At 42.8% G+C, this 24,903-nt stretch overlaps 1 protein-coding gene and 1 pseudogene across 3 annotated transcripts in view; one reads left to right on the top strand and one right to left on the bottom strand.

The window, feature by feature from the left end:
* Positions 1 to 24,903, bottom strand: part of gwl (serine/threonine-protein kinase greatwall) — a 267,750-nt gene that overhangs the window by 105,309 nt on the left and 137,538 nt on the right. The gene's annotated exons all lie outside the window — the stretch shown is intronic.
* Positions 19,822 to 20,761, top strand: LOC146201412 (uncharacterized; annotated as a pseudogene).

Raw genomic sequence — 24,903 nt, 5'->3', positions numbered from 1 at the left:
CCTTTGCAGTATAGTGTGCCGTTGGATTTGGATCTGTGGCTTCCCTTTTGTAATGAGTGGTTCTTGACCATAAGGAATTTGCTTTTTTTATATTATTTTTATACCCTTTCTGCTTTCCACGCTTTCACTGCTTTGGGGGTTTTTCGTGCCCGTGCATTTCTGTGCGGACCTTCTTTTGCCTCTTTCCTTCAGTAATATTTCAGTTGTTAGTCAAACTTTCTCTTGTGCTCCTCTCACGTGTTTCGTCTTCTGGCTGGTTTTAAGATGAATCAGTACCAACTCATCCAGTTGTTAGTCTTGTTGATATCACTAGCCTGACTGCACCCACTGCTGGGCAAATGCCTCTCCCATATCCATCCGAATAACCCGATCCTGTGCCAGGTGCATGATTCTCGCAAACTTCCTAATTTCATCTGCTTGCCCGAGTTTCTGCCGCCCCCTGCTACACTTTCCTTCCCTTGGAATCTAAAAGACATATATAGGCTCACTTGGAATGAATTTTGTGTACTCACTCCCTTCCTTCACTTTTGACGGGTAGAATTTTTCTTTTTTTGGAACTGACCGCAGATACATCATAATGGGGGAGGCATCAAATTAGGCACTTCACCGCTCGGAACTTGGTCATGTTTCCACCCTTTCTTGCGCAGGCTTTTCTTCTGCTCTGCATCACGCCGCCGTTTTCCTGCTTCAGCTACACCCCTGGATTCAATGGTTTCATCGACTTACCTTGGAACCCTTCCGTCACCGTCAACGAAGGACTTAAAACTTGCCTTCCTCCGCCGTTCCCGTCCCTTGTCAAGTATGTCACCTGGCAACCTGGCGCAACTATCAGCGCGGGAGATACGCAACGACTAGAAAAGACGCACCTGCTCTGGAACCACTTGGGGCACTTCACCGCTCGGAACTTGGTCATGATTCCGCCCTTTCTTGCGCAGGTTAGTTACCTGCCGTTCGCGGCATCGTTCTGCTCAAATGACCCATTCCTACTCGCGGTGTCGTGCCCCCCTGAAATGTTTGATTGTTATCGTCAAATGCTTCGCCTGTCATGTTTCTACTACCTTAATACATGCCTTGTTTTTTTTATGCTCGTTCTTTCTGGTGACATTGAACTTAACCCCGGGCCCTCTGTAACATTAGAGTCGCTTTCAGAAGCTATAGCACGTCTCGAACAATCTCATGCCACAATAATAGCTGAGTTGTCAGCCATTCGTGGTGTCCAGTCCAACATAGAAGGAACTATCAACCGTCTGTCTCTGCGTGTCGATGATTTGGAAAAAAATGTTGGGAATGATCACTTGAATAGCCACGGCACACACATTAATGCAAGCCTGAACAGTACTAAGATTTCGTCTGAAATTAAACAGCTCACCGATAAATGTGATGACACTGAGAATCGCCTTCGCAGGTCAAACCTTATTTTTTTTACTTTCTGCCGCGAGAAACTTGGTGTGTCAATTGAACCTGCTGACATTGAGCGTGCGCACCGAATGGGACGCTACATGGAAACAAAGAATCGCCCCATAATTGTCAAATTTGCGCGTTTCAAAACCAAATCAGTCATCCTTTTTTCTACATCAAAGCTGAAAAACTCGGAGTTTACAGTTCGCGAAGATTATTCAGCCCGTGTCAGATTGGCCCGAAAAAAACTTTTCGCCTATGCTCAGCAGACTAACGCTGCTTTCAAAATACGTTTCAACAAACTCGTGATTGATAGCAAGCAGTACGTCTACAATGACGTAACCGATTCCGTAACAGAGCTGTCGTTGTCATAGCCACCACCACCACCTGCTTTCCGCCCTCTACGGGCCAATCCTCAGCAATTTTCATTGACTAATAGGAGGGCGCAGAATTCTGAGCCCCTGACTATATTATTAACAAATATCCGCAGTTACCTCCCAAAGAAAGATGCCGTAGAAGCCCTCCTTGAAGATAGTTCTACGGATATTGCTATTTTTACCGAGTCTTGGCTGACCCCAGACATCAAGGACACAGAGCTTTTTTGCAACACGAAATCCCTCATTGCCTACAGGCGTGACAGAGCGGGAAGAAGGGGTGGTGGTGTCCTTATTCTTGCAAAATCAGAATTGCATTCATCTCCTGTTGGCCTTAATTGCTCTCATGAGATACTTTGCGTTAAACTAGCCCTTCCTACCTGTACAAATCTGATTGTTGCTTGTTATCGGCCTCCAAATTGTGACTCTTCCTTTGTTACTGACCTACACTTGGTCCTTCTTGACCTAAACTCTCGCTTCGCCCACACAAACTTTCTACTTTGTGGAGACTTCAACTTTCCTGATATTGACTGGGGAAACCTGTCAGCACATTCCGGTCCATCGAAAAATTTTATTGACTTGGTCCTCACGTTTAACTTCACCCAGACAGTTAAAGTGCCTACTCGTGGTGGCAATATCCTCGATCTCGTTCTCGCCTCCAATCCAGAGTTGATTGAGTCGTTAACAACTGTCACCGGTCTGAGCGATCATGAAGTGCCTGTCTTCAATTTTTCCGTTCCTGTCCTCACCAAGCAACCCTCCTTAAAGTATATTTGAGACTATAATAAAGCCGACTTTTGCACTATTAACCGTGAGTTAGAAACGCTTTTTCACTTTTTTCAAGAGACCGCACCAGTTAGATCCGTAAAACAAAACTGGTTGCTCTACAAGAATAAAATCTTATCCCTTGTTGAAACCTGTGTTCCCCTAATCTGCATACGTGGTGATTCTAATAAGCCCTGGTTTAGCAAACAAAAAGAAGCGCCTCTTCCATGCGGCCATGCTGATGAACTCAATTGAAAAATGGGAAAAATACAGCAAGTGCCTACATGAATATATTAGCTTACTACGACGTTCTAAAAAGAAATTTTTTCATGAAGATCTTGGAAGCATCATGCGCGTTAACCCCAAAAAATTCTGGAACCTGGTCACTCCAAGCAGAAGCGCTATTCAAAACATTTCTTTACTCAACCAAGACGGCTTACATGTCCCTGATGACGAACGCGCAGACGTCATGAATTCTTATTTTTCCTCTGTGTTCACGCGCGAACCTGCACTCCATATTCCCTCAATACCTGCCACTAATTTTTCCCAAATGCCACCAGTTTTTGTAACCCATGAGGGTATCAGCAAACTCATTGACAACCTTAAGTTGTCAAGCGCTCCTGGGCCGGACAACATAACTGCAAAAATATTGAAGGGAACAGTGAGCATTTCAAGCCATTCCTTGCAAATTATTTTTAACCAATCCATTTCTTGTGGTGAAATACCAAACGATTGGAAAACTAGTAAAGTAACTCCCGTGTTCAAGGCAGGTAATCGATCCAATCCTTCCAATTACTGCCCGATCTCATTAACATCCATTCCATGCAAGCTACTGGAGCACATTTTATACTCACAGATTGCATCACACCTCGACAATAATTCTTTCTTTTATGAAAAACAGCACGGTTTCAGGTCAGGCTATTCATGTGAGTCCCAACTTCTCCAATTCACCACAGACCTTCACTTAAACCTAGATTCTTTATTTCAAACTGACGTTATCTACCTAGATTTTTCCAAAGCATTCGATCGCGTTCCGCATCGGCGTTTAATGGCAAAGCTCTCGTCCGTCCACATTGACCCTTTGACTTTATCATGGATTGATTGCTTTCTTCGCGACCGCCTACAATATACAGTTATTGGAAACCACAGTTCAGAAAATACTAAAGTTATCTCTGGTGTCCCTCAAGGATCGGTGCTGGGACCACTCCTTTTTCTTATATTCATCAACGATCTTCCTAATGACATTTCATCTTGTATCCGCCTCTTTGCCGACGATTGTGTCCTTTACCGTCGCATATCTACTAACGAAGATCAGTCTCTGCTTCAACGTGACTTAAATCTCATAGAAACTTGGTGTTCCACATGGTTAATGCAACTGAATATTTCTAAATGTAAGTTTATGCATGTATCAAGAAAGCACAATAACCTCAGCTATCCGTACTCATTAAATTCTATACCACTCTCCGAAGCAGAATCATACAGGTATCTTGGTATCATTATAAACAATAAACTAACCTGGTCTGAGCACATTGAAAACCTTTGTAAGGATGCTTCCAAGTTGCTTGGTTTCATCAGACGATCCCTCGCCTTTTCACCCCGTTCTATCCGCCAACTCGCCTACGAAACATTCATTCGTTCCAAACTTGAATATTCCTCAGCGATCTGGAATCCCTATCAGACCTATCTAATCAATCAGCTCGAGGCCATCCAAAATCGCGCGGCCCGTTTTATCACATCGCAGTATGACAGACGACATAGCGTAACTGTTATCAAATCATCCCTCTATCTTCAACCCATGGCACTTCGGCGTAAAATTTCACAGCTTTGTTTATTCCACAAATTATATTACAACTTTCCACAGCTAAGATCCTCTGTCCTCCACACGCCGCTTCGCACTTCACGCCGACTCTTTAACTCTTTAAGTTTACAACGCATACACGGCTCCACTAACTCTTTCAATAAATCTTTCCTACCCAGCGCTATTTCATTATGGAATGAACTCCCTGGTGCCATTGTCACTGAAACAGAACCAAATAAATTCAGGCAATTATTAACAGTACATTTCAAGTACTGAATGATTCTTCCGCGCTTCTTAGTGCGTGTTGTTTTTTCAGGTTGTTCTTGAGCAGCTGTGTCTTTTATGTTGATGTTTAACGTTGATGTTTTGTTTTTAGAATAGTTACAAGATGAACCCTGTACCATGTATTTCTGTTTTATATTATTGTATTATCGACCAATGTATTATGTCACGGTTGTTCCCCCCCTTATGTAATGCCCTAACAAAAGGGCCCTTAAGGGTAAATAAATGATGATGATGATGATGATGAAATAACCCGATCCTCTGTCAGCTGCATTCATATGATCCCCGCAGACTTCCTAATCTCATCTGTCTGCCCGAATTTCTGCCGCCCCCTGCTATGCTTGCCTTCCCTTGGAATCTACAAGACATATATAGGCTCACTTAGAATGAATTTTGTGTACTCAATCTCTAACTATACCTTTGTCGGATGCATTTTTTTTTAATTTAGCACTGACCTCAATACATCATGATTGTGAAGCTGTATATACACATTTGTATATTTAGGAGAGAGGAAGACAGTGAAGAAGCATGAATAAAAGATGTCTTGCTCTAGGTCAACTTCCTTCTAGCCTAAAAATTTTGTATACACTGATGCACCTGCGACCAACCAATAAATTATTTTGAAAGCAACATGTCTCTCTTTAACGCTCGTTTGGTAACATTAGATAATGCCCAAATGTACTACAAAGTGGTGGTCCTTGTGGCACTGACAAACCTAGATTTTCTAGTTGCCGCGTTTACCTTTACACGGCCTGGAAAAATAGTGGCTCATGGGGAATAGAAAAATCAAACGGTCTTCTGCAAAAGCTGCTTTGAAAGGTGGCCACTGTTTTCAGCATTTTGCAGTCTCATTCAGAAGCAAGCCAGCATAATCTGCAATCTGTAGACATGCATACAATAATATGTGCCTTATACTTTGAAATGTACCAGACTTTAACCAGTCATAAAACAGCGTGCTGAAAAGGTATGTATAGTAAAGCCCCCTTCGTTGATGATACCCATAGTTTGCATGGAAACATCTGCACTAGAACCTGCATGACGTTGAGTTAATTGGCCTGCTGGTTGAATATGCCACCAAAATGCTGGTAATACAATGAACTTCGTCGGTGCTGGGGTCAAGTCTAGAAATATAAAGTTGGGATGATTTAATTGTGAAATCTTTTGCTGCTGAATTCACTGCAGGCTAGAATGTAACAGGATTAAAGGGCAGCTGTAGACGTAAGGGCAGCCCACATTGTCACGCCATCTTATGCGTCCTAGTGCACATATCTACATACCGTGCAATGTTTTGCTAGTAAACAATGTAACCACAGATTTGCGAAGCTCCAAGAATGCTACACTGATGCTGTCTGAGTAGCTGCTTGTGTCGCTGAATATTGTGAAAGCCTTTTGATGGAACGAAAACTGCTTGGTGAATACTTATGCAGAGTGAGGTTGGTCAGGAGAGCAGGTGATATGTACACCTTCGCAATTTAACCATACGAGCACAGACTGTATGATAATCATACAAATTGAAAAATATAAGGGAAGGAATTGAACTGAAGACTTCGCGGTTCGACAGTCCAAACTTCTGCTACATGTGCTTTGGGCTGTGTGTGCTAGCCCGCTTGCAATCTGATCGCCCGAGCCAGGAAAATGGTACACACCCATATGAGCACCACCGCCAGTACACTTTAACATTTACATAGAAGTGCAGGTGCTTGGGATAAACCTTGGCTGCCGCAATGCACCTCAAACAATGGCATGTTAGCCTGAATAGCAGGTTGGGCTTGTTGGTTTTCCATCCTGAGGTAACAGCGCAAAATGTGGACGGGAGCACAAGACGAGAAGACGATGAGACATTGTGTCGTCTTCTTGTCTTGAGCTCCCATCCATGTTTTGCACTGTTACTTCAGAATGTCAAGTGCCTGCCCAATATCTACATAATTGTCACACGAACCTCTTTGTGTGTATTTACGACTACTTGCACAACACCGTTGCCACCCACTGATGACAAGCAGCTGAACAGCAGTTTTTCACGTACACTCCGCTGCCATTAATTACAAATGCTATCACGCTACGACTTCCCATACCACCCCACCCAACCTCTGTGTGTAATGACTCAACCTTTGGTGCGTTTGCATGTTTTCGGGATACTGAAGAAATCCATGGTACCAATTAGTGGATTCAAGCAACTTATACTGACATACATCTGGTGAGAATATTACAACTCTGTCCATGTATACACAGATCTGTATCACCACAAGCGTCACCTACAATTGTGGTGATGCCGCTCATAACATGACTCATTTTTTTTTTTTTTTTTTAGGGCATAATTCTCTACAAACCGCTGCTGAGCTTGTGGCCCCTTGGTAAGAAGCTTTCCACATCTGTGGGAAACCACTTCAGAAGTGGTGTGCATTCACAGTTTCAAAGCCTGCATTACAAATTTTTGGAAGTTTTTCAACACCACACCCTTACCAGCCTTTGGCCTTTGGCACTACACATCACTGAGTTCCTTATATCTACTTGTGCTCAAGGCCACAAGGTAGTGCTTTAGTGGATCCATACCCACGTGCCAATTATGTGCCATAATGCATGCTTTCTCCATAGACTGCATCTAAATGTGGTTTCACACAAATATTTATACTTAATTGGACAGGCGGACTGCCCAGAATGTTCCACATGTGACATTACGAAGACTGTGGAGCGCATGCTAGTGGTGTGTCCCAGTATATGCGTGCAAAACAATAACTTGAGTTACTTCTTTGAAGTGTTTTGGCAACAGGCCTCTCTCAGAGGACTTATTGGCCGGTTGACCAGAAATGGAAAGCTCTACAGGCACTGCAGGCTTTCTGCTGCTTCTTGCATGACACAGGACTTGACTCGTGACTGTGGTGCAAGTTACTATGCCTGTATATATTTTAATCAAGTCACGACCCTCTTTGTTCTTCTCTTTCTCTTTCCCTGTACAGAGTAGGAGGTCAGATATTAAACTTTTAAGCCAATAATCTACTCGCCTTCCCAATCAATAACACTTGCATGAATGTATTTCTCCTGGATGGTTGATCTGGTAATCACACCACCGTAATGCAAGGACATGGGGCGTATGAGCTTTTGAGGTGAACAATTTTTACTCTAGAAATGTCTTTTAAATGATGTGAAGGATTCTGAGCGCTGTTCAATATGATCCTCCTCTTTGGAGTCTTCATCAGGTTCTATGAGACTAGATGAGTGCTGTGAAAAGAATGTGATCAAAGTGGAACCAATGGACCTGTTCTGGGTGGTACGATATGCTGGTAGGGGCACCTGTTGTGCTGGCCTCACGGTATCGTTAAAAAAAAAAAAATCCAAAATGAGCATATTTCTGCTATGAGGGTAGTCTGGCAGGAAACAATCAAATAGAACTGGTGGCTTCTGCGAGTCGAGTGGTTCTCAAATAGGCATATCTGTAAGGCTACAAATCGCAACTACTTTTACTGCCTTTATCACGCGACCTACACTTCTTTTGCCAATGCACTATGCCAGCTGTTTTGCGTCGGTACGATGCATCGTTTGAGGTGAGCTTTCTTCGTTTCCGGTCCATGCCGAGGCTTCGAATGACGCCGAGGTTCATTTAGGACTTCCAGTAGAAAGTAGTACGAATACATGAACCCAATCGACATGCCAAAACTTGTGAAAGCGAACGTTACTTCCACTCGGAGAAGCCGTGCTGCAATCTCGCGACGCACACGGTTGGCATAGCGAGCACTCAAACCCGCACAACACACCTAAACCCAGAACCTAACGTTGTCAGGAAAAATAGGCGAAGTCTGAGCTTTGTAGACGTTGTAAGAAGTATGCTTCCTTCTTTTTTTTTTTTCTTTTTCTTTTTTTTTTCTTTTTTTTTTTTTTTGAGAAAGGTTACGAAAGAGGCGTCGGGAAGGTGGGGGAGCAAAGCTGCGACAACGCATTGGGTGAAAGGGCCACCCAAGTGTATTGTACCAACCTTTTTTTTTTTTTTTCTGTTTCCGGCTTTCCGTGTAGTGCCATAGTTCAGGTCATCCAGCCGAAATAAAGGAAGCGAAGCTCGACACGCTATTCTCAATGATGCAGCGCGGAGGAGAGCAATATATACGAGTACGCGCCGCGGCGCCCGCTCCTGAAACACTCCACCCACCACTCGGATTGAACACACTTGTCAATTTCTTTGACCTGAAACCGTATTTACATCGTATCTTTAATGACGCCAAGAATAAAAAAAAAATTACAGCAGCGGCCGCACAACCAAATTGTACCGGTGGTGGTATGAGACTGCTCAAGACGTTGTGCTCCATCATGAATGTTCACAAAAAAAAAAAAAGAAAACAACAACAAATAAGATTGGAACCATTGTCATTTGGAGTACCCGGCGGAGCGAGGTATAGTCGTCGTTACCGAAAACCTGAACTTGAGCGTCACCTCTCGCTCTGTTCCAGAGCGCAGCGAGAAGCAGGCACCACCCGTCCTCCTCCGTCGCCGCCGCCGCCGACCGTGCGTCATGTGACAGTAACGAGGGATTGCCCTGGTTGATTGTTGAAGAAATGCGTTTGCGTGAGCGAATAATTGATATATGTACTATATTTTTATTTGCTAACTTTAACAGGAACCTATTATTTTATGGGAAATAATGATTATATCTGCGTTTCCAAACGGCTAAACATGACGTAGGCGAGTATTTCTAATTCCGGCCTACAGGGTCGCATGGTCGCTTCAGGAACGCAAAAATGCTGAGAGTTCAGAATGGTATTATTAAATGCAGAAGCAATATTTCGACGAGATATTTTGGAATCGGCATGCCTAATGTTTACTGAAGCAAGGGAAATTACAACTGGGCAGCTACATTTTTGTTTCACGACCCCTTTAATGTAAAATCTCGGTGATACGAATTTCGGAATGATACAAATTTGAGAAATTCCGCGGCCAGAATGCATTGTGTACTGTGTAAAATTTCGGATGGTCCAAACACTCCCGCGCCACTACGGATGATATGAACGCGCGAACTGCGACCGCAACCTTGAGCACTACACACTGCCCGTACATTGTTGACTTCGCGATCGCCAGCCGCGCTGTATGCATGCATTACGAGCAGCTTGTGATAAAGCGTGGTCCGCACCTCGCCAACATTGCAATTTTCTGTCAGGCTTACGCCGCGAAAAGCTTTCAATGGCACGTGGCCCAGAAACAGCAGACGTCACAGCCATCGTAGCTGGTGGCGGCGCACGCGGCGGGTGCGCACGGACTGGACATCGCTGGCTCCACGATCGCGTTCCGCAAGCAGTTTGCGGTGCCACGCGGCCTGCATGTCGCCATCTCCAGTCATGCTGTACGCACCACGAGAAGTCCACGGAGGCACCCGACCCGCGCTTCGCCGACGTAGCGATCGCCTGTCACGCTGTGTGCACCCCGAGTGGTGAGCTGTGACCGCGCGACCGTAATAAACCTTCTCGGACGTAAACAAATATGCGCGACTGCCTTTTGTATGCTTCTGCATACTTATTTCAGTTCGTCTTGATAATACGAATGTTTGGATGATACGAATTTTTTTCGCGAGTCACCGGAGGTTCTACTGAGGCAGAAAAAAAAATTAACGATGTTACGCCCCAGGCAGACTTCTCGCACACATCACTGTGTTCAGATCAGTTTGGGGCAGTCACGTTCCAGAACGAGCCCTGTATTAGTGTCTCAGGTTTCCTACAATTGCTGGAAAAAATACCATATTATATTGTTCATTAGTTGTAAAATTCGGCTCGAAATGGTACATACAAGAGTGGCAATAGCACAGGATCTTGCATTGCACTGAGCATTTATGATATTTACATGGTAAAAGGAAATCAGGCCTTGAAATCGTTTGGCACAATTTGATTCACTGGAGGCATTTAAATTCGTAGATTTCTTGCTTTGCTTCCCTGTTGTGAAAGCAAATTGCCTGGCTGTAAACAGTATTCTAGAAGACTTTCGAGATGTTTTTGTAAGGCTGGATTTCACATTTAGGCTTCCACAGGTTTCAATGATTACATTCTTGGACATAGAGAAGCACAAGTGTTGGACATACCTGACAAAATCAGAGAAAACCTTGTTAGGCTATCATTCGAAGCATTCTAATATAGTGAAAAGGAGTATAGTATTTAATGGTTTATCGCAATACATTAAGAAATCATGTTTTCATCAAGTAGAGCGAAGCCTCAAAGACATGTTTATAGGTTAAGAACAAGTGGATACCCTGACGCATTTTAACTTCAGTTGCGGAAAAGCACCTACAAACATTAAGCGTCACCAAAAGGACGCAGCAAAAGAATTTAAGGCAAGCTACTAATGTGGTCGCCATTCCGTATGTACACAATGTACCCCATGCGTTAAAGAAAGTAGCAAGTAGATATGACGTTCATCTTGTGCTCACCAGTCCGAAACAAATTAATGAGCCTCTGCCATAAAATCAGTAAAGATCTGAAAGACAGAGTCAACACATGTGAATTTGGACACAAAACAAGATTTGTTGATTGTGATACTGGCATTCTGTATAACATTTCCTTGTCGTGTGGAATACCCAAACCAGCAGGTGTTTGAAGACGAGGCTAAAGAAACACTGCAATAATATAGGTTAAATCACTAACCCTGGAAACCTTCCATCCCATTGCAAAAAACACAAATGCAAGCCAGAATTTGAAGGAATTATCATCTTAGGCCATTCAAGAGGAAGAAAGAGAAATGATAGAAGCATTTCAGATATGGGAAGCCGGAGTAGACAAGTGTGTAAGCCCACCATAAGTTATGCTAATAAGTCATGAGATAAAGCTAATCAAGGAGCATAGGAGCGTAAGGATGCGACACTGCCTGTGGAATGTGGCTGTGAGATTTCTTTTATTGGAGGATGCATGTTATGAATAAACCATATTTGTCAGTGGGGGCTTGTCCTGTATATGTCAAGTTTCCCTGCTTCACTGAGTGTCTGTTTATAACATAGTGTGTAATTTTCTCGAAATGTTCAACCAACTAGCCCCCACAGCTGCTTTGCTTGAATTTAAAGTTGATTTCAATAAGTAGAATATTTTTACGTGCGAGTTGGTTCATTGCAGACAAAAGGTAAACTGCGCGATTAAAACTGGTCACTAGACGAAGAAACAAAAATGACAACACATGCGCAGACCTCCAGCTGTTAATTGGTGAACGAAAGCCCATGCTATATACATGAGGGAACTGAGGCGCTCAACCACTGCTATCTTTCACATAAGACGTGATAAAAGGTAAGGAGGTAAAATTTCTCATAATTTTCTTTCGCATTACGAGTAAACATATTGCAGAATGCCAGATAAAAGGTCTAGGACTCAAACGTCAGGCCACAAAAAAGCATCGCATGAAAAACCACTGAGAAAAAAAGTGATAAAGCAGATGAAGCAAAAACATTTTTAGGAAGGCTGTAAAACAATGTGTAGGTGTATGCAAAACCAACAGTGGCGTGAAAGGATTGACAGAGATGAAAAGAAAAAGTGAACAATAAAGGAAGAAAGAACCTTTTGCGATAAGAGAACAGGGGTAAACGGAAAGAAAGGAACAATTAAGGAGGTGAACATTAAAACCAGCTAAAAGAATGATGTGAAAAAAAAAAAAAAAACGTGGAAAAAAAAATGACGGCATGGAAATAACAAGAAACAGTTCTAAAAGAGAACCTAAAACCATTAAAACCAGCTAAAACAAATAATGAAAAAATTCCAGGAAGAAGATAACAAGGAACAGTTGTAAAAGGCGAACCTACTTAAAACCAGGTAATAGAACAATAAGAACTGGTGGGCGAGTTGGTCTGACATAACTAGTGAAGCAGCGCAACGGCACAAGGCCAGAGGAAGAAATGGACAAACACAGCGCTGAACTGACAACAAATGTTTATTCCGGATGCTAAGCATAAATATATATACTTTAGCACAATAGAAAAAAACAAAGAAACAGAGAGGAGCGGAAAGAATCAACCCAGTCACTGTGCGCATGCATCCGCTTCGCGTGTACAACGATTATACAATATCAAATAGTTATGCTCATCCAACGAGATGGCTATGGAAGGAGTGCTGATACAATTATCACCCAGCTTCATGATTTCAGATGCTTTGATAATCTCTCGTGTAAGTTTATCCTTGCGCTTGGTAACTACTTGGCTGCTTTTGAAAACTGGAAAACATTAACAATCACGACAGTGAATACCTATGTGGCGGGCCGCATTCTTAACATTGTTTCCATGCTCCCTAAGTCTATCATTTATACAACGGCCAGTTTGGCCAATGTATGAACCACCACAGGTCAACGGGACTGAATACCCTACGTTTTCTTGGCATGACACATACTTCATCCTGTGGTTTTTCTTGCATTCATGACCAGATTCTGATCTTTTATCTGGGCCATTTATTCTCGCACACAAGCCATCCAGTCTTACGGGTGCCGAAAAAACAACACCAACTCCAGCCTTTTTATCTATTCTCTTCAAATTGCGGGATACAAAATGGACATAGGGTATTACTGCCAGATTTCTTTGTTGGGAATGAGGGACGTCGTTGCCGCCCCCTTTTTAGCTTTTTCAAAATCCCTTCTGCTACCGACGCCAGAATGTGAAGGGGGTATTTTGCGTCTATCAACCTGATTAGAGAAACTATAATCAATCTTGTGTGGACAGGACTTTTTCATGGCAATTTGAAAGCATGACGCTACAATGCCTCTTTTCACGAGCTTCAAATGGCTATAGGGAAGTAAAGGCTTTTTACTCCTAGGTTCAAAAGCCCAGCATGCATGGAAGTCTGAAAAATATAAGGTTAGATCAAGGAGCTTAATGCGATCGTTCACACCCACTTCATGCATAATTTCCAGCGGGGAAAGCACTTCAGAAAATATCGCGCACAAGTCATTCACCTCTGAAGCAAACCTAGCCGGGTCACAGTCTAATAAAATAAGGTAATCATCTACATATCGGAACACTCTTGCAACTGTAGAGCTAATGAGCGAATGCTCGAGTGTCCGGTCAAGTTTGGCAAGAAAAATGTCGCTTAGTACTGGGGCGATGCAAGATCCTATGCAGATCCCATTCTTTTGAATAAAAACGGTGCCTTCCCATTCTGCATAGGTTGACTGAAGGTACACTTGCAGCAGGTCTAAAAAGCTTTCTGCAGAAATGCCACAGGCATTCTGAAATGCTACCGCTCCATAGTCATCAATTGCTTCACTAATGCACTTTAACAGCTTGTCATGAGGGATGGAATAGTATAGGTCTTTTACGTCAATGGAAAATGCGCGGAGTGGCTTGGCCTGGTCAGTTTTCAGAGATTCAATTACTTCGTCTGACTTCTTTACCTGATAAGGGTCGTCAATAGTTAGGTAGGCTAGGTTATTTTGTAAAAGCTTCTCCAGGCTCTTTTGCCACGTGCCCTTCTCCGAAACGATCACACGTAATGGCATGTCTACTTTGTGCGTTTTTGCGCTAAAAAACATGTCGAGGCTAGATTTTTCGCACTTGTCAATAAAGGATAAAAGCGCCTCTAAATGTAGCTGTTTGCACAACTGTTTTGCCTTTAATTTGGCTTTTGCGAGGCAAGCTCTTCTGGATTCTTTGAGGAATGAGCAGACCGCATCACTTGCTCTTCGTTGGAAGCTATCCTTTGAAAGTATAGCAATACCCCCAAAACCCCCAAGCAAAAAGTTCAATAACTGTGGAACTGAGGTAAAACCTCAACAATTCCGACAAATGTTCCGTGCTCACTCCTGCCCTATTCTGAGAACTTATTTCACCGCTTTAGTGTATACTTTCACGTATTGAATCGAACAAGCTGGCATGCGGTACGGAATAAAAGAGGTCCTGTATGTCAATGGAAAAACCTGTCTTGGCTGCAGGGGAGCGTTGATCCAAGCACGCCACCACCTCACTTGAGCTCCTGAAAAGAAATGGGTCTTTTCCAACTATCTTTACTAGGTTGCTCCGAAGGTAGTCTGCAATTATCCTTTGCAATGTTTCTTTTTCAGAAACAATGGCTCGTAGAGGGCACTCTGCTTTATGCGTTTTCCCAGTAAAGAATACATGAAGACATTCGCTATCGTTCGTCTCGATTTTTTTTGCATAAAGCTTCTAGGATCATGCTCTTGAGTAGCTTCATTGCCCTGCTTTTTTGCTTCTTGGGGTCGAACTTTGTTGCCTTGAAATTTTTCTTTATTGTATTGGCGGCCTTTTTGTCGAAAGCACCCAAGGGTAAGACAACAAAATCACCTTCTTTGTCCGACTGAATAATAGTGAGGCCATTGTCTTTCAGATAGTTCACTACTTTTCTATAGATGGAATTCTTGGAGGAAGATGACCTACAGAGCGACGTAGGCAGTCCATACCGTCGCCGATGACACGTTCCCGCTGCTTTTTTGGAACACATTCCCAAACCCTTCGCACCACAGCAACAAGGTGAGAGCTTTTGGCAGGAGGCTCGAAGGGGGGGCCTTTTTCCAGAATTCTCTGTACTTCTTCCGGTAGCACGGCGCCATCTAGCACGGTGACCTTGCTAGCGGATTGGGTGGCACGAGGTGTCTGCAGTACAGCCAGTCTAGCACATTGCCAGAGGAATTCTGTAGCATTCGCTGCCAGCCTCTTGTACTTCGCAAACCGGGTTGCAGCGATGCAAGCATCCATCTCCTGTTAAAGTGCAGCCTGCAGCCAGTCGGAATAGAGTCTCCAGCATTTCCACACTTTGCATATTCTCCTGATGTGGCCCCAGGATGGATCCAGTTGTCCAAAAAAGACCCAAACTTATGGGGGCACCAACTTGCGTTTCAAGCAGTAGGCCAGGACTCAGGACTGACGAGTGGTTACAGCGATGAGGTTCACATACGCAAAAGTAGCATCATGCTTCGTTTTCACACACAAAACAGAGCCCAATGTAGAAGAAATATACTGAAGTCGAATATTTTTGCGGGCCAGTTGGTTCATTGCAAACAAAAGGTAAACTGCGCAAATAAAAGGGGACACTAGACGAAGGAACAAAAACGACAACACGATAGTGCCCTCTACGAGCCATTGTTTATGAAAAAGAAACATGGCAAAGGATAATTGCAGACTACCTTCGGAGCAACCTAGTAAATATAGCTGGAAAAGACCCATTTCTTGTCAGGAGCTCAACTGACGTGGTGGCGTGCTTGGATCAAAGCTGCCCAGCAGCCACAACAGATTTTTCCATTGACATTCAGGACCTCTTTTATTCCGTACTGCATGCCAGCTCGTTCGATGCAATATGTGAAAGTATACACCAAAGCAGTGAAATAATTTTTCAGAATAGGTAGGAGTGAGCACGGAGCATTTCTTGGAATTGTTGAAGTTTTACCTGTTCCACAGTTATTGAATTTAAAGGCAATCAATTTCTTCAAAAAGCTGGAATTTGTATAGGATCGTCAGTGGCAGCAGTTCTCTGTGATCTTTATTTGGCAGTGTTTGAGCAGCGCCTTGAGCAAAGATTGTCCAATCAGCAGATTGTGCGTGTTTTTCGATATGTAGACAATTATCTGGTGTTACTCAAACTTCCCCCAGAAGATAACCTGCATGACGCCACTAATGACGCATTCGGTTGCAACCAGCAACACCTTTGCTGGTTGTATAATCCCAGAACCAAAAAGAACCCATTGCCATTTGGAAGCGCACACTCCAAGCTTATAAAACGTGCCAATGTAGCCTTAGCCTGCCAATCTGCCCTGGAAAAATCATGCAACCATAAAGTCGAGTCAGGCTTCAATCAGCAAGTTCAACGCTTTCGTTTCGCAGGTTACCCAGCCCATATGATCAAAGCAGCATGTGAAAGCTTGTTGCAGAAGCTAAAAGGATGCAAAAAGAAGGAAGAGAATGTAAAGAAAAACCGTTGCAGGTGGTGCCCTATATTCACCGTGTTTCCCACAAAATGAAAAAAGTGGCGAACCGGTATGACGTCAGGATGGTTTTCTCAACACCGATCAAGCTGAGTAGCATTTGCCCCTTGGCGTCTACAGGAGAGAGAACCAAGCCTCAGCGCAAAAAGAATCACAAAAAGTTCGCCGAGTGTGCTTCAGGTCTGGTGTACAAAATTCCCCTCACATGTGGCAAATTTTACATTGGGCAGACGGGTAGATGTTTTAACGAATCGGCACGAGAACATAATTTGGCAAATAGGAACAATGCTGGAGGGCATTTAGCACCTCATTTTAAGACCTGTGAAGGCAAGGGGAAAAAACAAAGTACCTTGCACACCAATTTGGCTCAAAACCACGTTTTTTAAGAGATAAGACAGAAAGGAAGATTGTTGAAGCTTTTCACACCTTAAAATTTGGCGAGAGATGTGTGAGCACTCCATCTATTTTGCTTTCATTGAGTGAGATTGTGTTTTTGGAAGGCCACCTGTAAATTTTCTGGTGCCTTTACACGTCCTATTCTTGGTCATAAACGATTTTCAGATTTCCAAATGCAATTTCTTGCATCGTTTTATGTTCACCTTTACAACTGTTTTTTGTTATTTCCATCCCGTCAATATTTCACATGATTCCTTTACCTAACTTTAATGGTTTTAGGTTCACTTTTTAAAACTGTTCCTTGTTATTTTCTTCCTATCATTTTTTTTCACGTTTTTATTTTTTTAGCTGGTTTTAATGGTTTTAGGTTTACCTTGTTATTTTTATCCTGTCATTTTTTTTTTTACAAATCTTTTAGCTGGTTTTAATGTTCACCTCCTTAATTGTTCCTTTGTTTCCGTTTACCCCTGTTCTCTTATCGCAAAAGGTTCTTTCTTCCTTTAACGTTCACTTTTTCTTTTCATCTCTGTCAATCCTTTCACGCCACTGTTGGTTTTGCATACACCTACACATTGTTTTACAGCCTTCCTAAAAATGTTTTTGCTTCATCTGCTTTATCACTTTTTTTCTCAGTGGTTTTTCATGTGATGCTTTTTTGTGGCCTGACGTTTGAGTCCTAGACCTTTTATCTGGCATTCTGCAATATGTTTACTCGTAATGCGAAAGAAAATTATGAGAAATTTTACCTCCTTACCTTTTATCACGTCTTATGTGAAAGATAGCAGTGGTTGAGCGCCTCAGTTCCCTCGTGTATACAGCATGTGCCCATATTTTCGTTTTTTGTTCCTTCGTCTAGTGTCCCATTTTATGTGCGCAGTTTACCTTTTGATCTCAATAATATTTTATTGTGGTGCAAAATGAATCTTCTGCGTCACAATGAAATCCTGCTAAACCAAGTTCACCTCAGGTTGCGCTTTCCAGACAAGTCCAGTTGCTGTACCCCCTGGAATCACACTACCAAGGAGTTTTGAGCTTAATGTGGGCAGAGTAGACACTCAGCGGGTTTCAATGTGCCTGCTGGCAACCATGGACAAACCGAAATCTTTTCATGCATTTGCATCGCGATAAACATCAGTCTTTTGTTCCCATCCAATCAAAGTGTATGTCGTTACTTTCGCTTCCGTGAGTTTCGTTTATAGCCCTTTTCTCTGGTATTTAAAGACAGCCTGCAAAATACAAACACCACATGAAGACCGCGCACGCTTTGTTGCTTCAAAACGCTTTTTGTAGCGCAGCGATATGGCAGCTCAAGAGCATGATCTCCATGTTTATTTTTCTTATTTCGCAGATTTTCTTGCGGTGCTGGAATCACATATTGGATATGTTTGTAGAAGAAATTCTATCTGCATTTTCTTAACTGCCCTATACTAGTCAAGCAAATGAATCTGACTTTAATGTGAATAACAAAAATGCATGTCGTTCCTATGCAATTGTCTAACTAGAATTAAAAATTGCCTGAAAAGCACCACACGGCAGGAAAAATGTCGTTTGTGGCAAACAGCTGCAGTGAACTTGTTTTAAATCCTCAGTTCAAGTTACGTGAAATAATCTGTTTATACAAATGTAGTGCAAACATGGTGTTAGGTGTGATGGTAGGCATGGCATTGATTTGCACGTGGAAAATCCTGCAACTGCTGTGATTACTGGATGGCCCTGCTTATAATTTGATCAGTCATTCACTGCTACAAAGCCTTATGCATCTGATGATCTAGATGATGGTGACATTTGGCATATTTTTACAGTGTAAGGAGCCATAAGAATATATGATGCACAGCTTTCGATACAGTCGCCGACCGAATTTTTGGACCCTCAAGGGTCCAAAAAAGCGCCCGGGAAACCAGGCAGTCCGAAAAAACTAATTCACAATAACAACATGACTTTATTTACTGACCGGCTTTAAAAACTGATTGATTGGTTTCTGTGCCAATCTCATTCTCACAGCCTGTCTCCTCTACTACGCGGCGGCAGGAAAAACCGCGCTGAAGTTGAAAGAGAATGATGTTCGAACGGAACGAGGCACGACATGCGGGACCGTGGAGCAGGGACTGACGGCACAAGCTGTCCAACATCAGGGAGTAACGGCTCCACTGATGTCACAGCTAGCGGTCCCTGCTATCTAGAGTACAGTATTTACACGTGTAATGACTCCCACTCCCCCTTTACCACTGAGAACTTGTAAAATAAAATCTTTAATCATCAGCACATCCCTCCATTTCGTGCCGTCGCAGCTAGCAGTGCATTTCTTGGCAGCACGCCAAGACGCTACGCAGTGATAACATCAAGGTGAGTAGCTTTTGACGCTAGCTCCAGCTAGTGAACTAGATTAGGGGTAGTGGGTCGAGAGAAGGCGGGGCACTGAGGCTGTTTGCAGCACCAACGACAGATGGCACTACAGAATCGCCTTCACCTGGCATGCGTGCGCTCGCTTGTAGCAGCTCAACGAGTAGTTGGTCGTCAGGCAGGTATGTTCTTGAAGTTATTTGGACTCCCGGATGTATAAGCTTACACCAGATATTTATGGAAGAAAGAAAGACAAACAGTCTCTGTCCTCCTGTCAAAATGTTTCATTTAGGGTGCAGTTGCTTATGATTAAGTTCACTGCACCTCACATAGGCAAGTGAAAGGTCTGACTGCATTAGAGTGGACACGGCGGCCCTGCCGTGATGATGTCACCTCAAGTGCCTTTGTATGTGCAGGTCTGAGCATCGCTCCTGATCCTAGTCTCTGACACACCAATGGTTATAAAGGCAGCAGCAATCTGATTCCCCAGCTGCGATGGACGAAACACTGTGGCGGCACCCTGGATTTATTGACGCCTCTCGCCGTGTACCAAGTATGGCTGATCATCGCCTCATGAAAAACGTCCACTGCGCACCTTCGATGAGCACAGTGACGTTATACCACTGTCATATGTCACCGAGCATGCCGGCTATAAATCTGCTGCCCAGACCAACGTTCATCAGTGGACACGGCAGCCCTGCCATGATGATGTCACCTCAAGTGCTTTTGTAGTGCAGGTCAGTGCAAAAAGATATGGTTTTCGTAGCCTCTGTCTAGTTGTGCTGCCGTGTCCAGAAGCACTGCTTGATTGCGTCAACGACCTTCTTTCTGCATGCATGCTTCTGAAGCTTTCAGGGGATGTAGTGGAAAACCCTGGGCCTGTTTCAGAAGCTATCCTAAACAAAATTCTCAAAAGTCAAAAAGAAATATTGGTCACTGTTACTGTAATTCAAGAAAAACAAACATTGTCTGAGGCAGGTATAGTGAAAATGCAGACAAGACTCGATTCCACGGAAGCGAAGCTCATAGTCCTAGGCTATCTAATATTGAGACTACTGTGAGTGACTGTCAGGCAGAAATCGCTGCACTAGCTAAACTTGATGGCTTAGAAAATCAGTTCCGGTGTAACAACCTGATTGTAAGAGGTATACTGGAAGAAGAAAATGAAAATGAAGAAACACTGCTGAGAAAAGTAAATGACGAAGTTTTTGAGGCAAAACTAAGAGAGAAGCTAAGTACCATTGAGAAAATACACAGTCATGGTAAGCTGTACGGATTGGTGATTTTATGGAAAAAACTAAGATTATGAATAATTGCTACAAGCTTAAAGGAGGGCAAATAAGCATTTCAGAGAACTATTCTAAAAGAGTGCATGATATACGGAAAAAAACTCTGAAATTCCACTGTAGACGAAAGGAAAAACAAGGCCAAGGTAAAGATGGTATTCAATAGGATGAAGGTGAACAAAATCCGTTACGCCTGGGACGAAACTATGAAACAAAGATAGAAATGTCATACTCCTTCTGGGAGTAGCGATTGACGCAGAAACACGGGATCAAAACCATTCAAAGTCATAAATGTTAATGCCAGAAGCATACTAAATAAGCACGTTGAATTAGAATATCAACCAGGCATAGTAGTAATAGTCACCGAAATGTGGCTGCATAGGGATATACTCAACACTGAAGTGACTCCTCCTAACTATAAAATAGTAAGAAAGGATCAAGAAGACAGAGGTGAGGGAGTTGCATTAATAATTAAAGACAACACAGAATTTTCTGTACTTCCAGATGTGAATGGCATGGGTCAAGATAAACTAGATAAATGAATAGTCTTCATTGGGGGTGTTTAGAGGGCCCCAAATGCTCCGGTAGACGTTCTGGTAAATCTCCTAAGAAATTTAAGAGTGCCAATAAAACGAGCCCCTAGATAACTAGAGACATTCTTCATCTCAAACAAAGAATTAAACGTAAACGTAAGGCTTCCTCACACAACCCAAAACCCGAACATAAACTATGTATTCGCTGCATGAGCCAGGATTTAAAGAGACTTCCTAAGGAATCAAAAGACAGATTCTATAATGTGACGCTCACGAAATTTCTTTGCGAGTCACCTGGTAAATTTTGGCGCTATATAAATCTGTCAAAGGTTCTGCACCATGCTGAGACCGAGGAGAATGCCCATAAACGCGCCGAAGATTTTAATTTATGTTTTTTATATGTTTACATACGTGATAATGATGTACTGCCTCCTTTTAGGCAGTACATCATAATACATGTAAGTCAGTATTAGGAGGACTGAAAGTCCTCCTAATACTGACTTACAAATTGATGAGCAAGGTGCTCTAAATATGCTATTACATATTGACATCAAGAAAAGCCAAGGTCCAGATCATATCCCTAACAAGTTTTCATATAGGTACACTGAAATGGGTATGTAAATACCTGACCAAAATTTTTCAGTCTTCTTTTAGTAGTAGATGCTTCCCAACTGACTGGAAGCGAGCAAAAGTTATACCAGTCTATAAAAGCGGAAATAATTCTGTTAGCAATTACCGCCCGATCTCGCTCACCAGTACAGTTTCGAAGTTGCTTGATTATATTATATCTAAATACTTGCACAGCTACCTCGACTAGCATAATATCCTGTATTATCGCCAGCATGGCTTCCGAAAGGGGCTGTCCACAACTACCCAACTGACAGTTCAAAACCTTACAGAAACAATAAATTCACCTGGTCAAGCAGACATTACATACCTTGACTTTGCAGAAGCATTTGATAAAGTTTCGCACCAAACATTGTTATATAAGGTTAATGCAGTCTTTAAAAATCAAACACTCACACAATGGTTTTCTGCGTATCTCGTGAACAGTATGTAACTGTAAGAGGTTGTCAGTCCAACATTGTTCCTGTTGCTTCTGGTGTGTCTTAGGCCCACTCCTCTTCCTCATCTTTATTAATGATTTGCAAAGTAGCACTGATGTTCCAAGACTTTTTGCTAACGACTGCGTAATGTACAGTGAAATAAATACGATTGATGATCAGATTAAATTAAAATTAAACCTGCAAAGAATAGTCAAATGGTGTAACACTGGCAGACGGAATTTAAAATGTCAGTGCTCATGTCAGTAACTAGAAAAAAAAAAAATGTTCTTAATTACAATTATCCAATAAATAGTTATATGCTCGAAAGAGTCGATCCGTATAAATACTTAGGCATAACTTTCACATCAGACCTATGATGGAATACGCATATTGAAAATATAATTTCCAAAGCTTTTCAAACACTATGGTACCTGCAACACACTATGCACAGTGCTACCCCAGATGTAAAGTGCCTGGCTTAGTCAGGCCGATTATCGAATATGCTAAAGTAATATGGGATCCTCACACAGCAACTAACTGTCACAAGCTTGATAGGATTCAGCGACTTGCTGCAAGGTTTATCTATAATAAATACCACCGTAACCATTCTTCAATAGACCTCTGCCAACAAGCGCAACTAGCCATGCTAGAAAGCAGAACCAGGTATGAAAGACTAAAAGCTCTTTACCACATTATCAATAATCACCTAACAATAAATAAATCAGATTACTTTGAGATCAAAACTAATGACACATCAAGGCATCGTTATAGTAATTGCCAGCTATAAAAAATAATTGTTTTAAGTTTAGTTATTTTCTGCGAACATGTAAGGACTGCAACTCTTCCGGATTATGCTGTTCGGTCATCATCATGTGGATTTCTATGCCATTTAGAAAATTTCATCTATGGCACAAGCACAGGGCGATGAGGTCATATTGCTGTTGTGCAAGATGGCTTTTGTAACGACTTCTCTGTGATGCATCTTTGTTTTGTTTGTGTGTGTAATCAGAGATGATTTTTGATTAACTATTGGTTTTCACCATGATCTGTATTGCTCATTTTGTTATTGAGATTCATTTTGTATTTTCCACTCCTGTTGCAGCCCCTTGCTTGAACAGTCTTTCGCGGGGTTTACACAGCCCTACTCAGTTATTGTGAAGGAACAGCGCAGTTGACGGGACACAAGAAAATGCAGACACACAGGTCTGTGTGTGTGTGTGTGCACTTCCTCGTTTTCTTGTGTCCTGTCAATTGCGCTGTCCCTCCACAATGCAGAACCAACTAGCCTCTTACTCAGCAAGTTTGGCTCCCTTTCGCTTTGCGCTATTTTCAATTTGATAACAAATTGAAGTGCAGGCGCGTAAGCATGTAGAGGGAAACCACTTTGCTGATCTCTTCTTTGTGTAGTACACAGCGATCAACAGCATTGAAATCTATAGATTTTTGTCTCACAGGCGTTATCACAGCGCAGATGCTGTTTGCATGTAGGCCTACAATGCTGAAACATTCTGTAAATAGATTTTCTAGCACAGAGAAATACAAAAGCCCAATATGGCTAGTGTGCTGCTGCCTCATTTGGATCCAGGAGCCTTGCAAGGGAACATGCATTCTCTGGCTCCGTATTCTGCAATGCAATAATATTTCAGCCACTAAAGACAAGTGCTGGGTTGGTCTTGCATCGCATTTACCTTGAAGCTCATCAGCAGGCTTTGGGTTTGGATTTTGTCACGCACCCTGAGCAGTGCATTTATTGTTACCACTCCAAGAAAGGTTATAAAATGATAGGCAGCAGTGATAAGAAAGGAGAATATTGCACCCACTGGATGATTCCAAACAAGTTCTCCACAGAGACTGTGCCCAATTAAACGCACCATTAGGTGCTTAAATTGCAGTGGGAGTGCAATGCAAATGGGAGTGCAAATTTCACCGAAGCTACTAGAAATGACAGATGCCAAGAAGAGCACATACAAGGTGGCCAGGTGCGAAAAAGACGGGGCATCTTAGGAGCCTCAAATACGATAACTCTCAAGCATCCTGGTCTCGGATCCAATCACTGTACCTGGTACTACAGCCAAGAGCAAAACCATAGTTAAGTCTTGTGAACTCATCTTTTCTAGCGCTTCTTTAACACACAAGGGACAAGAAGAGTGTTAAAGAAGCGCTAGAAAAGATGAGTTCAAATGCTTTCCAACTCGCCCAAGTTTCCGCCTTATTAAGTATCATAGTTAAGTCCTCCGCCGAATTTTGCTCACCTCGCTATTCGTGTGATGTAGAGTGCAACAAATTAGTAAATCAAAACACATGGCCAGGATGATCGTGTTGAAAACAGTACATGGGTGGTAGGTGCGTGGACACACTAAGGCAAAACGTGCATGCCATCAGTGTTGTCAACTGCGCCCTTTCTTTCTTGCCGCGAGTCCTAACTCTTTCCACCCCCACATCGATTGAGCTGTGTTAAAAGAGGGTTCTGGGCGAGTCTGACATCCTCTCTTTACCTGGCACTGTTGTGCCCAGGCGAGCCACCCAGATTCCACTCAACAGAATGTCAGGCTTCTCCTGCCGACACCCTCTTTGCGTGCTCCGGTGCTGCTCAAGGCAGAAGCACATTGCCAAGAAGCATCGGGCGGTCAACATGATCAGACATGTCCAGAATGCCAGACACCCGGGCACCAGTTCCCTGGCGATGAGTCGCACCACGGGTGATTTGAAGCGACCGTTCAGCACGCGCGCTGATTGGACCTCTCAGGCCACCATCACGTGCTGCCTCCAGATTGGACATTTTGAATGGCAACGACTTTTCCACGCTATATAAGCAAG

The sequence above is a fragment of the Amblyomma maculatum genome, chromosome 2 (genome assembly GCF_055883805.1).
Source record: "Amblyomma maculatum isolate TAMU_Amacu chromosome 2, ASM5588380v1, whole genome shotgun sequence".
Lineage (NCBI taxonomy): Eukaryota > Metazoa > Arthropoda > Arachnida > Ixodida > Ixodidae > Amblyomma > Amblyomma maculatum.
Note: the sequence above shows the minus strand (reverse complement) of the source record. Positions and strands in the feature narration are given on the sequence as shown.